Raw genomic sequence first — 19,591 nt, 5'->3', positions numbered from 1 at the left:
GATTGAAAGAGGAATCTTCTTGCTTGCTATTGTCTTTGAAAAAATGCACTTCAGCTAAGCAGACTGTCTTCTGAGGAATAAAACCACTTGAAACAAGCCAAAGGCAAAGACAAGTTAGAATACAAATGTTAATTTAACCTTAAGTGCCTACAGATGCATACCATTACCAGAAGTAGATGCATCACTTCCTAGGCATTTCCATGGCCTGAATACTGAATTAGCTTCTGGGTAGCTGACTTGATAGATGGGATTCATTGCACAAGCTGGAGGACTGAGGCCAAGGAAAACTTTTGCAATCATCTCTTTCCCTGAGCAAGGGAAAAAAGACACTTAATGCTTCTAACTCTCGCTTGAGGGTATGGGTAGGAGAATGCAACAGTGATGCTTAATGTAATAACAGGCAGGCTACATCTTGGGCTGGCAGATGAAAGCTCTAAAATGTATGTAATACACAGTAATAAAAAATATGTAATTTTATGTTGTGATTCCTTTTTAATGGATTTTTATATGAAACGCACATCAGCAAACAAGATTGCACTGTGAAATTTAACATTTGCAGCTGGCTAATATTTAAAGCCAGCAAAATCCAAAATACAAGTAATTTGATAAACAGCAGAACCTGAGGCCAGGTATCCATTGGACTTGTGTCTTCCAACCTCTTTCTTCCGTAGGACAGTAAACCCAGCCTTGTCAAGCTCTGTATGACACCAAGGCCAAAGAGAAAGTAGAACGTGCAGTGACAAGTCTTAGCATATGTATATGCTGCCAAACTTGCCAGAAGCCCATGCTGACTGCCCCCTTGGCTGATGCTGTAAGGAAAATTGGTCCATCGTTAGAGGTTAACGTTCACAGTGGAGGCAAAAGAGTCCTGTAAAACTTTATTCAAATAAAGGGAGGCCTCTCAAATTGCTGGAAGGCAAAACTAAGGTGCAGCTTCCCTTTTATCCTAAATTCCCTCTCCCTTTCCCCATTAGCTGAAGTACTTGGAATTTACAGACTTCCAGGTCTGCCTACTACATGTTTCTCCTTTACATGTACTGCCCCCTGCATCATGCATTTAAATTAGGTTCTTCACTTTTCTGGGCAGAGAAGTTAATATTCAATTGCCTATTACACCTGCAAATTTCAGAAGTTCAGGCTGTGTCATTTCTGCTGTCCTGGGAAGACACTCTGATGGTTTACAGCAACACCCCTGTCTGAGGCATTAGCAGAGGTTCTTTGTGATTTATGTATAACAGAGATAAGGGTGGACTGTTGAGATTCCTAGTCTTGCCTTTTCTTTTGTTATCTCAAGTTCATCTAGCAGCACCTACACCTTCAACCCCAGACCTATCAATGCTAAAGGAAGCCCAGATAGAAAGATGAGAAGTTCCTCTTCTTTTCAGGGAGCTGGGGGAGGAAGAGGAGGTGTCCTAGTTTAGGTTAAGCCACATTTCTACAAAAGCCATAAATACTTAATTACCTCTAGGCCTTCTATACCTTTTCCAGCATTTGTTGAAATTTGATCATTCCTAAGCCACTGCAATAACAGCCACAAAGCATGGGTATTTTTCCTATCTGTGCCCTGTCTTGGAAATAGATTGAACCAATGCATTTGTGTCTTTCCTCACATATTTAGAATAGATCAGACACATCTAATTATTTTTTACATGAGAACATCTCTCAGATGCTTCAAACTCCTGCCTGGAAATTACTCCCAGTAACCAAAGCCCTTTGAGCTTTCTAATACACAGGACTGCCACTGGAACAAATCTTAGCAAAGTTTCAGAGCTCCTTTGAAGGGTGCATAACACACAATCACAGAATTAACCAGGTTGGAAAAGATCTTCAAGATCATCAAGTCCAACCTATCACCCAACACCATGTAATAAACTAAACCATGGCACTAAGCACCTCATTCAGTCTCTTTTTAAACACTTCCAGTGATGGTGACTCCACCACCTCCCTGGGCAGCCCATTCCAATGGCAAACCACGGTTTCTGTGAAGAATTTCTTCCTAACACCCAGCCTAAACTGCAAAATTGTTTTAGAATCATAGAATTGTTGGGGTTGGATGGTACCTCAAGGATCATCCAGTTCCAACTGCACTGCCATGGGCAGGGACACCTCACACTAGGTCAGGTTGCTCAGAGCCACATCCAGCCTGGCCTTAAAAACGTCCAGGGACGGGGCATCTACCACCTCCCTGGGCAAACCATTCCAGTGTCTCACCACCCTCATGGTGCAGAATTTCTTCCTAACATCCAATCTGAATCTACCCATTTTCAGTGTGTGGTGTTTTTTTTTTTTCTTTTCCCATTCCCCCTACTGCTATAATTACCTGACACCCTAAAAGTCCCTCACCCACCCCATTTTCCCACTTTACCCCCTTAAATCCCAGAGCACCTGGGCTCTGTTGGAGTCTCCTCCCACCCCAGGTGTGGCCACTTTGCCCTCCCCACCCACTCCCCTATTTAATCCCCCCCAGGAAAGGCAGAAGCCTAAGCTGAGCCCATCTGGGCTGAGGATCCTCCTCTCTTCACTGGTGAGTACCCATGGTGCACACTGGGTGATGGTGGTGGTGACAACAAAGGCCGGGGGGCCTGGTGGCCCCCCGGTTGTTAGGGACAGGATTGATTGTCACTCTAATATCATCCACAGGTGCTGGCTGGGCCTCCTTACTGGGGCTGTGCTCCTCTGTGTAGTATCTTAGCTGGTTGAGGGTCTTGCTCCTGGCTCTGGGGTGGGTGCAAAAAATGGTGGTAGTGGAGCAGGAGCTGTTTAGTCAGATGATATTATGCTAATTACACTGTTCTTACCTGGAGGCCCCTTGAGTCTGCTCTCATCATTCAATAAATCTTTGCTTTTGTGCCTCATTTACAGACCATTTCCTTCCCCCTCACTGCTTTTTTTCAGAAAGAAGGAAGGAAAGGAGGAAAAAACCAACAAAACATATGTGGAAAATGCATTCACTTATCAATTGACTCTGAACAGGAAGCCCTCAGGAAGATGGGCAGGTTGGAAAGTGAGAACCACTTCTTATGAATCACAAGACAAATTTCATAATGAACAGACAGAAAAATATTGCATCTTCTCCCTTGTGGTTATGTTTCATGGTGGTAAACGCAGATGGGGGGCGGGGGGGGAGGGAAGCTCAAGCTGGCTTGCAGAGCTCAGTCACACTTCTCTACAGAAAGAATCACTGAGAGAGGGACATTCTGACAAGTGAATACCCACCCTAAATACAGAATTAACCAGGTTGGAAAAGACCTTCGAAATCATTGAGTGCAACCTATCACCCAACACCATCTAATAAACTAAACCACGGCACTAAGCACCTCATCCAACCTCTCTTTAAACACTTCCAGTGATGGTGACTCCACCACCGCTCCGGGCAGCCCATTCCAATGGCCAATCTCTCTTTCTGTGAAGAACTTCTAACAGCCAGCTTAAACCTCCCCTGGCGCGGCTTAAGACTGCCACCTCGTGGCCATCTGCAGTATTTACAAGATGTCCTTTCCGTAACAGCAGTTACGCAAGCCATACAGCCCATATTTTACAAGACCTTTCCAAACTTTGAATTACCATGCTTGAATGACTACTCAGGATAACTGCTGCTTTTGCCTTCTGCCGTAGTTCATTGTTTCAGAAACTGTTCTGGAACATTCACATATGCTCAGACTGTTACAGAGAAGAAATATGTTTTGGTTGTTTTTTTCCTTCCTGTCAGATTGCTGCTAATATTAAAGCAGGAGCTTTAATCTTCAACTGAGACAAGCCCTTAAAAATGTCAGCAAATTTAAGCAGCATAAAAAAAAAAAAAGGCTATGAATTACTATATGGAATGGAAGGCAGAAAAAGCAAAGAATCATTAATCAGAAAATAGTTTATGGTGTCATTATTCCAATAGATTGAGAGATATGGACAGGAAAAATCAGATTGTTAGCTCTGTGGGACAGGGTCCATCTTCCTGTATGCTTATGCAGCACCTAATGTCACAGAAAACAATCTCTGTGGGCCCTCTGCAAGCTAGCATGATACAAACAACAGTAAGGCAAACCAGGACAGTAGATAACTGCACTTGAAGATACAAGCTCACCATCCAAAACAAAAAGAAATGCAGGTGTGCAAAAGGTTGGAAAGAAAGGAGAGCAAGGGGACCAGAGTGGAGCTGCCCTGAATTTGTTTTCCTACTTTCTATTCTTTTCCCTCATAAGCCAGACTTAAAACTTCATGACCTCAAATAGCTCCATTGTTAGAGATATGAAAAAGCTGCCTGGATGTGGTCCTTTGCAGCCTGCTGTAAGTGATCAACTCAATCAGGTAAGCTGGGCAAGGTGACCTCCAGAGGATTCTTCCAACCCCAGCTGTTCTGTAAGTCTGTGAAAATACTACTTCTACTCGTACTTTGTCACCCAACTTGAAATAATATATTCTGTCTGGCTGTCTATTTTACAGTCTGGAGACAGAAGGGGTCACTGGGACAGGACGAACAGCTTCCAGGTTTAGGACTGGTGTGACAACTAGGACCTATGCCGGAGGGACCCAGTGTTTAGGGTTAGGTGTCTGGAGATACCAGAAATAAATGAACTAGCATTAAATTGAAGATTAAGAACTAAGGAGGCAGTGATTTACAGTTAGGTTCTGGCTTGCAAGCCAGAACCTGGGTTGATGTATTACTAGAATGGAGACTGCAAGAACTGAAAACCCCTGCTATGCTTAGTGCTAGCACTGGTAGGAAGAGCAGAATAATAGCAAAATACTGTTGTGTTGAAATAAATAGAAATGAAAATTAAAAATAAATGATAGAAGAGCCCTCTGAGCCAATCTCTTCCATAGGTAGCAAAGACAAATGTTGCAGTTCTTACTGTGGAGACTTCCAAACTAGTCCTGCATCTGTTCTCACAAATGCTAGTGGGGGCACTGCTAAGTGGTAAGTGAGAAGAGACAATCTGCAACAAACAAGAAAAAGGACAAGGAAAAGAAGATTAAAAAAAGAAAACAAAACAAAAAAACAGTCAGGACTTTGCCACAGGTGGCACAAAGACTTAAATCATGAATCAGAGGTAAGAAAGAAATAAAACATCTACAGAGGAAGAAAACATAAGTAGGGTGTATAGAAAAATTCTGAGAGGAAAAGAGTAACACTTTTCTGCCTGCACTCTTCTGTGCCATCCTTTACTGAACATCAATGTCCTGTTCACAATGCAGCACGCTGTATGCATTTCCAGACCCTGAAAAACATCCTCCAGCATTTGTAGCAGCTGCTTTTCCTTAACTCACATGTCAGGGCTGCATACATAACAGAGAATTCAGTCTTTTCTTACCAAGAAACTACAAAGAGGAGAAATAGGAAAGGGACTCCATGTTATCATTATGTTGTTGCAAAAGCAGGCAAAAGACAAGAACAGGCATTCTGACTGTATGAGCTTTATACATTGCATGATATTTACTAAGGGTAACAGACTATAATTACACAAATTCCATAATAATGATGTTCATAGGTATGAGATCACTCACAAGATATATTTTCCCCTTTCTCTTTATAATCAGTCTCCATATTTTTCATTACCTAAAACACTTAAAAGATTTGTTTGCCTCTGGAACCACAAGTCTTGTCTTTGCTGAGAATCCTTAGCAGGACGGTAACAAAAGCACAAGAGGAAAGAGAGTAGTACAGTGTATGTTGATAGCAGATACAGAACCCCTTACAAGTATCACAAAACTGTTGATAAGTTACTTTCTGCTTGAAATGCTTCTTTCATAAGGATGTAATCGCTGGTGGTTTACAACACTAGTTTCAAAGTCAGCAGGGTAGTGTGAGGATTTCATTAATTATCACTTGAATTCTCTGACAAAAAGAGCATTAGATCATGAGGTTTCAATTTAAGAACAGTGTTGGACTGAGAGCTGCTGGAGCTGATATGGCTAATCCACAATGGGAGCTATTATGATGAGACAATTCTTCACGTAGCTCAGAGGATATCCCACCAGTACGATCCAGAGTGCATGGAGGAGCTGCCTGAAAATTTTTGCTCTCTCCATGTACTATTGAAAAAGCTCCTAAACTTAGGTGTGCCAGCCTGACTCCCCCACAGGCCAAAAAGGAGTGCTGGAAATGGGGAAGTTGGGCAGGGAGAAGTTTAATGAAATAGAAAAAATGTAGAGTCTTGAATCTAGGAAAGAACAACCACATGTACCAGTATAGGCTGGGGACTGACCTGTTACTCCAGGTGTACAATATGATGACCATGAGCCAGCGAAGGCCAATGGCATCCTGGGGTGAATTACAAAGGCTGTGGTAAGCAGGTCAAGAGAGGTTCTCCTCCCACTCTGTCCTGGTGAGGCCACATCTGGAATATTGTGTCCAGTTCTGGGCCCCTCAGTTCGAGAAGGACAGGAAACTGCTTGAAAGAGTCCAGTGCAGAGCCACAAAGATGATAAAGGGAGTGGAACAACTGCCTTATGAGGAAAGGCTAAGCAAGCTGGGCCTCTTCAGCTTGGAGAAGGTGACCCTATTAATGTTTATAAATATGTGAAGAACAAGCGCCAGGAGGATGGAGCCAGGTTCTTCTCTGCGATGTCCGGTGATAGGATGAGGGGCAATGGGTACAAGCTGAACCATAGGTGGTTCCACATAAACATAAGGAAACACTTTTTTACTGTGAGGGTGATAGAACACTGGAACAGGCTGTCCAGAGACATTGTAAAGTCTCCTTCTCTGGAGACATTCAACACCTGTCTGGACACATTCATGTGTGACCTGCTCTAGGTGATCCTGCTCTGGCAGGAGGGTTGGACCAGATAAACTTTCAAGCTCCCTTCCAACCCCTAATGTCTGTGATTATGTGTACAATTGTCCAAAAGATTGCTACCTTCATTTCAGGTAAAGCTATATAAACCTATGAAAGCAGGAGTTATTTTGTGTATCCATTGTTATGTGAGAAATGGCAAGCAGTGAACAAATTTGTTTCACGCTGTATTAGAATGGACTAGAAGCTTGATGGTGGCATTTCAGTTAGGGGAGAAAATAGCTTTTAGCTTAATGCTTATAAGAAAAACACTGACAGTGATATGATCTGCAAGATCATCTCTGCCCCCTCTGTATGTTTCTTGTGGATATGCAGCTTGTGGGTCAAATCATACCTCACACTCCCAAGCAAACAAAACCCTAAAAGATAGCCCCCAAACATGTTGAAATAAGTTATACCATTGACTGAAATACTGCATGTCAGATTGGGCACTCCCCAGGATTTAGTTTTGTTCTTAGTAGCTAAAATTTCCTGAGCATAAAGGGCACCTGCTGTCCTTCAGGGAGATAAGATTTTTTTTTCAAGGTTGAAAAGGTCTTCTAGCTCCCTCCAAGCTCCCAGATCTGGTTCCTACACATGCAAGCTCACACATTTTTGTATGTATGAAAAAACATTCACACTTGTATATATATACCTATATATATATATACACACACTCCTGAACTTCTATCCGGTAACATAAGATTACTTGAAGGTTACAAGATAATCAGACACCTTAGAAAGAGAACCTACCTAGACATGTTCTTCCAGTTTATCATCAATAGAAACCTCTCCTGAAAAAGGTGTCAGAGCAGTCAAAATCCTTATGGCAACTAAGAGAAATAGTGTTCTTTCTCAAAAAGATTTTGTGCTCAAATTACTCATGCAAAAAAAAATTTTGGTTTGATTTCCATCTCTACAAAAGTATTTTATTAACTTCTTGCTAAAACAAAAAGATCCTTGGCTTGACAAAGTGGCATTAAAAGCAGGCAGAATGCCATTTATAAGCAACCTCAAATGGAACCCCAAAGTACAACACTACCTGCCGCTCTAACAAACATCCCTGAGCAGAGAAAGAAGGCATACCTGAGGTGGACAAGCTTGGAGTACTCAAGCAGAAAACAGTCCTTGAAATATTGCCAGTCTAAATTTGAATCTCCTCTCAAATGAGCATCAAGGTTATTCACACACAGATTATATAAGCAGCTTCTAATGCTTCTTTACAAGTAAAGCTGTGTGGAAACTTAGAATGCTCCATATCTGCTGTTAAATTGAGAGCTTGCCGATTCTTTTATCTTCCTTTTTAAATCAAAGGCTTCATAATTAGGTAATAAAAAATACAGGCAACAACAACAGAAACAAAAATAAATCAGTCTGTGTGGGGTCAAATCTTCAGTCTAGTATACCACCAAGAGAAGGAAGAGTGTTTATGTTCCTGTTAGCTATGTGCAAATGCAGTCTGCAGAACCCTGATGTCTGTAAACACTCCAGATACTTGTAACAAATTCTTTTTGCTACAAATTGTTAGCCTGGAATCATAGCAAACAAGTTCTATTTTGAAATATTGTCTGTTTAGCCCTTGCCTGTGGCTAAACCATAGCAGTTTCTCTATCACCTGATAACTCCTCCCCAGTAGAGATGTGGAGTAGGGAAAAGGAGAGAGGACCCATGGGCTGAAACGAAAATGGATTCCATGAAACACCCAAACTGATATCAATATAAAGTATACAAAGTTCTACTCAGCCCTTCAAATGTAGAGCAATAACAGTAAGCAGGAAGTCAGTCCCAAGAAAAAGGAGATGCAGCAGCACCAGCAGCAAACTTCCCCCTTTGTAATGAGTGTGATTCATATGCCCTATTATGAAACAGTATCTGTGTGCAGAATTTGTGCCGGCCATTGACTCTAGAGCAAATTTGACTCATGAAGTCCTAAAGCAGAATCAAGAACAACAAGAAAATGAAGCAGTTAAAATCACATTGGAATTGCCAGGGATTGAAATCTCCACGAACAGAAACAGCAAACACACCGCACTTTGTGGGATCTCTACTGTTTGAAGGCCCAGAAAACTTTTCCAAGCACTGGTCTAATATAACAACTTAGCCCAGCTTTTTTTTGGTTCAATTCTTTTCCTATTTACTGAGGTCACCAGTAATGGGAATGACAGCATTTGCCTACTATTTGCTGGTCTGGATCCAGCAATTTAGACCATGATATTTGCAATCTTCCTGGGTTGGACCTGATAAAAGACAAATGTGAGACAGGCTTCAAGTCCTGTCATTAATCTTCAATCAGTAGCCACCATCAGATCTAGTTATCGATGTCTGAAAATAGCAGAATACTATTCTTGTACAATTCTCTAACTTATGTGGTTTTCTGTTTTAGAATATTATTCCTTCCTTTAGCGCATTTATTTTTTGTAAGAATGCCTTCACAAAACAGCTCTTTTCTGTGTCTTCATTACCATGAACTGAAGTTTTAGTTTCCAGATTCTTAATCCTTAGAGATTTATTACTTGATGTTTTAGCCAACATTTGCAGCCTGGCCAATTCACATTCCAGCTGATAAAAAGACTCCATTAGGATTCAGAAACAAGAGGTTATGTTAGAGTATGGCAGGACAATTATCTTATAAGCTCTTTAGATGTGTACTAAAGCACATACCTTAAACCATCCAAACAGAAAATTATTTTAGTAAATTCAAGCTCTTGATTGCCAATAGAAAAACCTGAATTACATGGCCAAAGGGACAATCCTGCTCTGAGCAACTGCACATACTCTTCTGTTGTCTACTGGCTCATATCCCAGTCCTATTCATATTAATTAGACCATTGTTTCACCCAGGCAGGACCTATTCCTCAGTGGGACTTCATTAACATGCAGGTTTCAGCAATGAAAAGAGAGTTAGAAGGTACAGTGAAAATGGAAGTGCAGTTTTTCTTAAGACAGTAACTGCAAGGATCATTTATCTCCCCATGTGTCATCCTTGTGTGGCATAATAATTGCTCTCAGCTTTGTCTAAGCAAAACTGTTTTTTTCATTCTTTATTTTAAGAGGTAGAACTTCAGGATCAATCAAGCTGCTCTACAGCTGAGATCCCATAAAGCAAAGCCAAAACCTACCCATTGCTTTTGAATAACAATCAAGGTTTTGGGTCCCAAGTATAAATTTTCCATAAAACTCCTCTTAAAGCGAGCAGCTTAGCTCACTCTGCCTTACATAGCCCAACGTGAACATTATTTAAAGTATGAATATATGCGCTAACTGCAGGCACTTCTGATGAAGAGATGCAGTGACTGAAGGGCATGTCTGCTTCCTAGGTACTACCTGATCTACGTATGGCAAGCTAAGGAGGAAGACATGACTATAAAGGCATAAACCTGCACCGGCAGAAGCCATTGATCTGTTGATTCTTTATCAAAATACTTTTAAGGGGCCCTGCTTATGTAATCAGAAATATTTTTGTTTGTTTTATTTGTAAAGACATATGTGCAAAGAGCTCACTCAAAGTGCATTCAGCATTTATTAGGAATATTTACAAACTGCTGTACAGAAAAATCTAGGAATGAGGTATTTTCATTTTAGAAGAACTGTGCTTGCAGTGGTGGAACCACGGTATGACTCTGATCCACTATGTGACTTACACTGTTCTTAGAAGAAGGTGAACAGACTAATTAGTTGGAAACCAGTAATTTGAGAGCTGGGTGAGAAAGAGCTTTCCAGTCTGCAAAAGTTTTCCATATTAATGCAAACAGACCTTTCAGAAATGTTTATAGTATCAACTAGAATAGGCAATAACTATAATAATCTAGGAACTCAGGTGGAACATCCTCTGCAAATATCTGTACTGGATAAATAAAAGAAGCAACTAGAAACTCAGCTGACCACATTAAATGACCACATCTTATCTAGTCCAGTGCTCTGGACTGGATCTTTAAGGCTTTCTTCATGGTGCTGTTTCATGTAAGAGACCATTGGTCAACGGATTTACCTAAGACTTGAGACACCAGATTAAAATAATTATTAATCTAATGCAACTGAACCTGGAAATGGATCCTCTGCGACACATTAAGTGTCCTACAAACTTGTCTGCTGATTATTCTGAAGAATAAATAACACAAACATGACAGAATGCATGTAATACATCATATTACATTTCCACTCAAAGTACAGGGATATAATCTGGAAGATCTTTTTGTTACAAAAAAAGATGCAATCAGAAAAATCAATAGTTTCTCTACTATCTGCTCAGAAATGCAGGTGTGATTTACATTTCTGTTTATAACTAAACAGGCTTGATATAGATTTAAACTAAAAGCCCTTTATACTAAAGGCAGTGAAACCCAAAAATAAATATATGCACAAATCCCACCAATACCTATTTTCTGTCTTCTTTGCCATGATTACAGCAACGGAAAGGAGTTTGGAGCAAACAAAGATGAGCCTCTGGGAGTTTTAACACAGACTTTGGGATGATCAGGGCTGTATATATTGGATAAGACTTTGAACCATGCAAGTTGGTAGGAAATTTTTATTAGAATGAGGGAAAGATCAGGCTATGTACAATCCTTGGTAGCAATCAGAATGCTCACGTTAGAAATACCAGGCTGATATCACCTTCAACGTTTTTCCTATGGAGTTTCCGGTGAGGTTGACCTCTTAAAAATTCTGCAGAGTATGTAAGCCCTGTGAATGTTTTAAACAAAACAGTTTTAATCTAATATAGCACTGCAAATGCTGAAGAGCCTGTAGGCAAAGAGGCAGATCATTCAAATGTAAAAACAAATTTGACTGGAGTCTAAATAATGTGAGCCTGTGTTGTAAACTACAGCTTTCTTTTGACGTGGAAAGAGAGAATGCATTTTTGCCGAAAGGGAGTGAGCTTGGAAAGCCTTTGTAAATGATACCGCAATGAAAATAAGCTTAGTCCCCCAGCCTTAGTTTCACAGATGTGCATGAGAACCCTAACAGATCATGCCCCATGTCATGAGTACTCATTAGCTTTTGGCTGCAGCCCATGTCTTGGCCTCCGGATATCATGAGAACTAAATCGCTGATGCCAGTCATTTCCTTCCACAATGACACTGCAGTTCTTTGCAGTGAGATGCCACTAGTGTTTATAGTGTCCTTGCCAATAAATAACCATTTCTGGAAACACTCTACTGCCTTTACACTTGCACTTTGTCAGCTGTAATTTCTCAGTCTTCTCTTTCCCTCCCTATTGTCATGCTCAGCTCCAATTTCTTTCTCCTCTCTTTTACAGCTTTGAAGGCTCACAGTTTTCAGGTCTCATTCACCTCTATCAGCATCTCCTTCTGCTCTAATTACCTTTATCCTGGTGTTATTATCTCCCTTTGCCTTTTTCTTTCATGTCCTTTCCCAAGGGAAGGTGGACTGAGCTGCAGCGCTCCTGTCTCCCTGTTGGGGCAGTGACTTGGGTAATTCATAAAGCTATACAATCTTTCGTTGGAAAGGGACATTTACATATTTCTTCTCCCTATACATGTCAAACTGCTAATCACAGAGCTCTTGCTGGTTCTGGACTAGCCTCCAACTCCCAAGTTAGCAGAAAGAGTATTAATTTGGGGAGAAAAGAGGAGAAATCAGTTTTTCATAGTAGATAATGACATGGGAAAAAAACAGGATAAAACTTCTCCTAAAGGAGAGTTAATGTCTCCAAGTTATATGTATATAAGAAATAAAAATTCACACACTAAAATAAAAATTAAATGGCAAGCCCTTTAGATAATGCTGAAGTGCAGGCAAAAATCTGCAGTTAAAAGAAAACTAAAAAAATCTTTCCCTCATCAAGAATCTCAGAGATCTTTGATAAACCTTGATAGCTAATCAGTTCCAGATAATGTTTCAGCCTTAATTCTTAGAAGATGCAATTAAAAAATGTCCTTTTTGTTGTTCAGTAATTCTAAAAGTTAGCCCTACTTACTAGACACATTTATAAAATATACTATTAAAGTACCATACATGACACAAATCACAAGGAAAGAAATCATAACTAGGACACCAGACTCACCTCTATGAATCTACAGCAACAGGCAGTGCCCTAGGTCTTATATCTTTTGAATATTTTGTCCAATGAGAATGAGAGTAGTTTCATTTGGGAAATAATTGATACCTACAGTTCTGGGATAATCTGAGAAAAACATTTCCAGTGCTGCTGGTTTTATCGCTCTTGATCAATGTTCTCATAAGATGATCCATTACATGTGTACTGCAAATGAAATGCAACTCATACTCTCTTTATGTCTATGCTGTGAAAAATTCATCATGAAGTAGAATGCCTCACTGCCATTCCAGTAAATTAGAGACAGCTGCTTAAATCAGTAATGTCTGTCTTTTAAAACTTCCTCTGCATTAAAAAGTGTTGACAATTCAGTCCATATTCAATCTGTAGCAGTTGGGCAGCTTTTTTTTTCCTGCTCTCAAAGCACAAAGTATTATGTGAGGGCTTCATATCACACCTCAGAATGTACCTTCAATTTAAACCAAAATAATTTTCCATTCTGCTAATTTCAATGGAAATTAAAAATTAGGAAATGTGTAGCTTTATCCATAAGCTAGTGTAAATTTGTATACACATATACACACATACATATTCATAAGGATAGATGGTGTGCTTTATTTGTCATGTAGTTTTCCACTGAAGAAGTGATTGTATCAAGTAACTATAAGAATAAAAGCTTTTGGTCAAGAAAAAATGAAAGCTTACATGAAATTTCATTAAGGGTGAGATTCAACGTGAAATTAAGACACAAAGCTATATGTGTCTACATATGTGGCTCTTGCTAAGCTCTCACGTTAGTCAGGAGATTTCAAGATCCTGGAAAGCTATTCAGATGAGCAGACATTACAGTACACTAACTTATTCTATAGGTTCTCTTTACTATGTCATGTAAGGATAGGATTTCAGAGACCAGTAGCAGCTGTTCCAGTAGGGTGCAGTTTTCTGTACGTCCTCCTAGATATGTGTGGTGTACTTGGATACCTGGAGGCAAGAAAAATGGTACTAGATAGCTATATCTATGCAGCTGAGTCATATTCCTGATTTCCACTGACTGTAATGAACACCAGGAAATGAAATACATATGCAGACAGCTCCCTGTAGACACTTAAATGAAGGTGGTGTAAAATTGTGAAGTGGAACTCCATTTAAAAATTATAACCAGTTCATAGTAGACAAAATTTCCACTATTTTAATCACCTGATTCTGCTCACACCTATCCATTGTCTACAAAAATGCTGGACTGAGTAAAAACTTCAAGATTTATTTTGATCAAATTTATATACCAAGATTATTTCTCTTTCTGTGTGAGAATATTTCTGCAGGGCACTTCACAAGAAACAGAGACAAAGTAGAAAATTGTACCTTAAAATTAATTTACTCTGAAGATATCCTCTTGAGAGATTCTCATTTCTGCATCCTAACTACTAATGTGTTTCCCACAGCTTTGAAATATTATTAATACATGCCCTATACCACCTCTGGGACATTATAGAATAGAGACAACCCTACAGATGCCTCTGTAGAGAATAAATATTGCATATTCCAGCAAGGGCATTGATATTTATAGAATTACTGAGGGAAAAAAAAAAAAGGTTAAAACTTAAAACTAGAACCAAACTAATAACTTGGTAGCTCCATAATTATTTTTCCACAAGGTTGTAGTTTTGGTTATCACTTAGAATAAACCAGGTTGGAAGAGACCTTCAAGATCACCGTGTCCAACCCATCAACCAATCCAACACCACCCAAACAACTAACCCACAGCACCAAGCACCCCGTCAAGTCTTCTCCTGAAAACCTCCAGTGATGGCGACTCCACCACCTCCCCAGGCAGCCCATTCCAATGTGCAATCACTCTTTCTGTATAGAACTTTTTCCTAACATCCAGCCTGAACCTCCCCTGGTGCAGCCTGAGACTGTGTCCTCTTGTTCTGGTACTGGCCGCCTGGGAGAAGAGACCAACATCTGTCTGTCTACAACCTCCCTTCAGGTAGTTGTAGAGAGTAATAAGGTCACCCCTGAGTCTCCTCTTCTCCAGGCTAAGCAACCCCAGCTCCCTCAGCCTCTCCTCGTAGGGCTTATGTTCCAAACCCCTCACCAACTTTGTTGCTCTTCTCTGGACTCGTCCCAGCAAGTCAATCTCCTTCCTAAACAGAGGGGCCCAGAACTGGACACAGTACTCGAGGTGCAGCCTAACCAGTGCAGTGTACAGGGGCAGAATGACCTCCCTGCTCCTGCTGGCCACACTGTTCCTGATGCAGGCCAGGATGCCATTGGCCCTCTTAGCTGCCTGGGCACACTGCAGGCTCCTGTTCAGTCTACCGTCAACCAGCACCCCCAGGTCCCTCTCACCCTGACTGCTCTCCAGCCACTCTGACCCCAGCCTGCAGCACTGCATGGGGTTGCTGTGGCCAATGTGCAGAACCCGGCACTTGGATGTGTTAAATCTCATGCCGTTGGACTCTGCCCGTCTGCCCAGCCTGTCGAGGTCCCTCTGCAGAGCCTCTCTACCCTCCAGCAGATCAACTCCTGCCCCCAGCTTGGTGTCATCAGCAAATTTACTGATGATGGACTTGCATCATCTTGCATCATCTTGCATCATCTTGAGTTCTCTGCAGTGACTTTTACTTAGTATCTTCATATAAAAAGTACAGTAATATTTTCAGCTGTGCAGCCACCCCCATAATTTACAAGTGACAAGGTTTCCAAAAAGAGATCTAAATTCCTAACAGATTGAATTCCAGAATATATATTTCTTATGGAATCACAATGTCAGTTGTAACAGAAGAAAGCTGACATTTTCTGGAATACTTTGATATATTTTTTCAAACTAACTTTAAAAATTATTCTTGTTATTATTCTAAAGGTCCACAAAGTTGTATTCTGACCACTCTAATGCAGGCTAAGGAATTGAACCCGCTTATCCTTGTTACTGGACTCAGTAAATTGTGCTTATAGGTTGGACATGATGATCTCGAAGGTCTCTTCCAACCTGGTCTATTCTATTCTATTCTATTCTATTCTATTCTATTCTATTCTATTCTATTCTATTCTATTCTATTCTATTCTATTCTATTCTATTCTATACAAAACATGTAGCTGCTGTGAAAAGGAACCAGTCAGAGATCATAATTCAACCAAAACCCTCAAAGAAAGCCACTCTCCATATATGTAAAAATCTATTGGAATATAACTGAGAGTATAAAACCCCTGCTACATGTTTTTAAAGTAATCATATCTGCTACAATCAATCTTCAGAATGTTTAAATGCTTATTAGCAATAACAGTGTGATTGTGCCAGCACCTTTTTGTTAATTATTATTTTTTTTTCCCCTTTTGAAAACACTTACATGGTATATTAACCACAGTGTGCACAAACTACTCCCTAAATATACCACATCCCCACTGCTTTTGAATTTCTGCCTCAGTATTTAATGACACCCAGCCCCTCCAGCGAGTAATTTAGGACAGGAAAGCTAAGGAAATTACATTAGATTTGAATTATCCTCGGGTGGACGACTGCTTCTCTAGGCTTTACAGGGAAGCTCAGGGAATTGTTCTACCTTGCCTAGACAGGGCACAGCTTTGCTGGCATCGTTTCTGGATCATTGCCTCCTCAGAGGGCTTCTATAATACATTCCCACACAGGAACGCTATGGAAGTGTCCACTGCAGCCCAGTCGAAGCCTCAGCCCCGGGTGGAGCTGAGCCCTCGAAGGCAGATACTGACCCAGAACCCAGGTCCAGATGTTGCATGTAGGAGATGGCATTGTCCCGCCCACCAGAGGAGGGGAACCCACCAGAGCCAAGTGTGTGATGCAGTGCCTCTTGTGCCCCGTGAGGAAGAGCAGCAGCCAGTCGAAGTGAGGTGGACAGATGTGACACTGTAGTGACCGCAGCCGTGGGGGTTACCTCAGCGAGGGGATCCTGCGGGAGTCGGAGGAGTTGGCACATCCCGGGGGGTTACCTCAGAGAATAGAATAGAATAGAATAGAATAGAATAGAATAGAATAGAATTGAATTGAATTGAATTGAATTAACCAGGTTGGAAAAGACCTTTGAGATCATCGAGTCCAACCTACCACTCAACACTATCTAATCAACTAAACCATGGCACTAAGTGCCTCATCCAGTCTCTTTCTAAACACCTCCAGTGAAGGTGACTCCACCACCTCCCTGGGCAGCCCATTCCAATGGCCAATCACTCTTTGTATGAAGAACTTCTTCCTAACATCCAGCCTAAACCTCCCCTGGTGCAGCTTGAGACTGTGTCCTCTTGTTCTGGTGCTGGTTGCCTGGGAGAAGAGAGCAACCCCCACCTGGTTACAACGTGTGAGGAGAGTTTGCAGGAGTCGGAGATGTTGGCACATCCTGGGGGCTTACCTCAGTGAAGGGATTCTGCAAGGACATGGGGTATTGACATATCCTAGAGGGCTCAGCACCAGGAAGTTCATGGAAATGGTGTTCTTGCACTCCTTAGTCATGCTGGGCCAGCAATCTGCCAGTAACATATTGGAGACCTTCCCCATCCCTTTTCTGGGGTCCTGGCCTAGTGCTGGTGATTAGTATTAGCTGCAATGACTTTTCCTCTTGCTCTGTTAGTGTGTGTGTAGTGTAACTGAAAAGCTGGTCTGGCAAATGTCAAAAAAAAAGAGGGTTAGAGAGTTTTATTCTGGCTTGTGTCTGTCCCTTGCTCATGAAGGGGGTCATGTCTCTGCAGCAGTTTGTCATCAGAGGGCAATGTAAACTGACTGCCAAACCACAGCACAGAAGCTTACTGCAGCTTAGCTTAAATCAATTAGAAATGTAAGCATGAGATAAAATAGGCCATCCTTAAAGCAAAAGGACCTTGTTCACTGAGCCATTTGCACTGAATTAATTTTATCAGTTTCAGACCAATTATAATTAAATCACTTTTTTGTTGTTGTGCAGTGAGACCAGCTGAACATTTTCCTGTGGTATGATTGCTCAGTAGAAAATTAGATTCCCATTGAAACAAATGTCATCCAAGAGATCCAATTTGTGAGTAAGTAGGTAGAATTTAATGTAAATTCAAAATATTTATGTTAAAAACTATAGTATTAACGCTTCTCAACATTTTTAATGGAGAGAAGAAAAACTACTCAAGCAATTTGTGCAAAATGTGTGTCTGTAGCTCCTTACCTGCACTGCTTTTTCGTGTCACCAGATGGCACTCCAAGTCCACACAAGGCAGACAGCTTCTGTTTCTACATTGTAGAAGATGCTCTGGCGTGGTCTTAGACTTTGCTAGCCATAGGTGCTCCATTTCATTTACCCAAAGACAAACATACGCAATATACCTATACCTATATCTATATCTATACCTATATCTATCTATCTCTATCTATCCATATATCTCCCACTTCTGTTAGCAGGAGTTTCTGACAAGGTAAGTCTATGAGTTCAAATATGCTATCCTGAATTAACATATCATAAAAAGTACATAGTGAAAAAGTTTGAAATAAAAAGGGGGTATTAATGCTCTGAATACTACACACAGTTTCTATTTAAAAGAAGAAAACCAAGCCAATCATCTACTCTGAGCCTGCTCCAGAGAAACCTTATGTAATTTTGTGTAAGACTGTGCTCTCTGTGTTTTACATCAGATCCTGCAAGAGAGAGGATCTTGTGTAGCAATTATTCCTTTTCTTTCATTGACAAAGAATCGTAGGGGCAATTTTCTCAGTGAATTAGTTTAGGCAGCCAGGCCAACTGATACCATTTGGTGATCTGTTTAATATTTTTTAAACAGTAATTGAGTGAGTAAGCATTAAAACTGGACATTGCATCCAAATTCACATATTCATTGGTATTATCAGTAGAAAAAATGCAACTGCTTCTGTTTCTGAGCATCTAATGGAATGAGTCATTATTGGCAGTAAGGAAAGCCAGATGATCTAATCTGGGTATAGGGATTTCTGTTTGACAGGAAGGCATTCTTTTCATACCAGAAAGGAATTATTGTAAAATATCAACAATATTGTGCAATACTTTGGGTTCTTTCTAGGTGACTGAATCATTTCAGAATGACCTGTTTTAGCAGCCTAAAATCTATGTGCATAATATTCCTAATCTCCTCAACTGCAGCAAATGTGCAGGGCAACATTACAATGTTAATCACCAACTCAGCTCATTAAGTGCTAACTAATGTTACTGCTAGATAATCTTCTGTTGGATTCTAAAGCTGTTAAAATGTATATTTGCATGCACAGTATTCTAAAAATGCCTGGCAGCAGTTGCTGTGTTTCTCCTTTAATGTAAAGGATTTTCAAATCTATCTCAGACTGAATTAATCGTTTTGAGTGTGTTATCTTTCACCTTCTGCTGTGGCACATTCTGCTCTAATTCTGCTAAAGCCTTTTAGTATAATTTGAAATAGTTTCATAGTATAGTCAAAGCAACTGTTAAGTGCTGATGATGCTTTGCTGCTGTATGTTTACTTCTGGAATTGTCCTTGTAGTTTGGCTGAGTACCACAGAAACTTTTGAAACTGTTTCTTATGGATTACTGTGCATCTCAGGCATGTGTTTCTGCTTCTGCCTTCTACTCGTGTTGATGTTTTTATACACCAGCAGATGATTCTTTTTTACTGGCATTGCTAAACAGTCATAATTATCTTTGTAGAAGAGCCTCCATCCTTTAAAAAAATACTGTTTATAACTTATGTGCAGCTTTTTGTCGGCTTTGTGTCACTGGAATATTTCTGACTTGACTTGTGCCATTTATTAATCCAAGTGCTTCTGGTATCAACTCTGCAAACTACTGCGTATTTTGATGAACTG

Source organism: Dryobates pubescens, chromosome 5 (genome assembly GCF_014839835.1).
Source record: "Dryobates pubescens isolate bDryPub1 chromosome 5, bDryPub1.pri, whole genome shotgun sequence".
In the NCBI taxonomy this organism is placed as follows: Eukaryota; Metazoa; Chordata; class Aves; order Piciformes; family Picidae; genus Dryobates; species Dryobates pubescens.
This window is presented reverse-complemented; position numbering follows the sequence as displayed.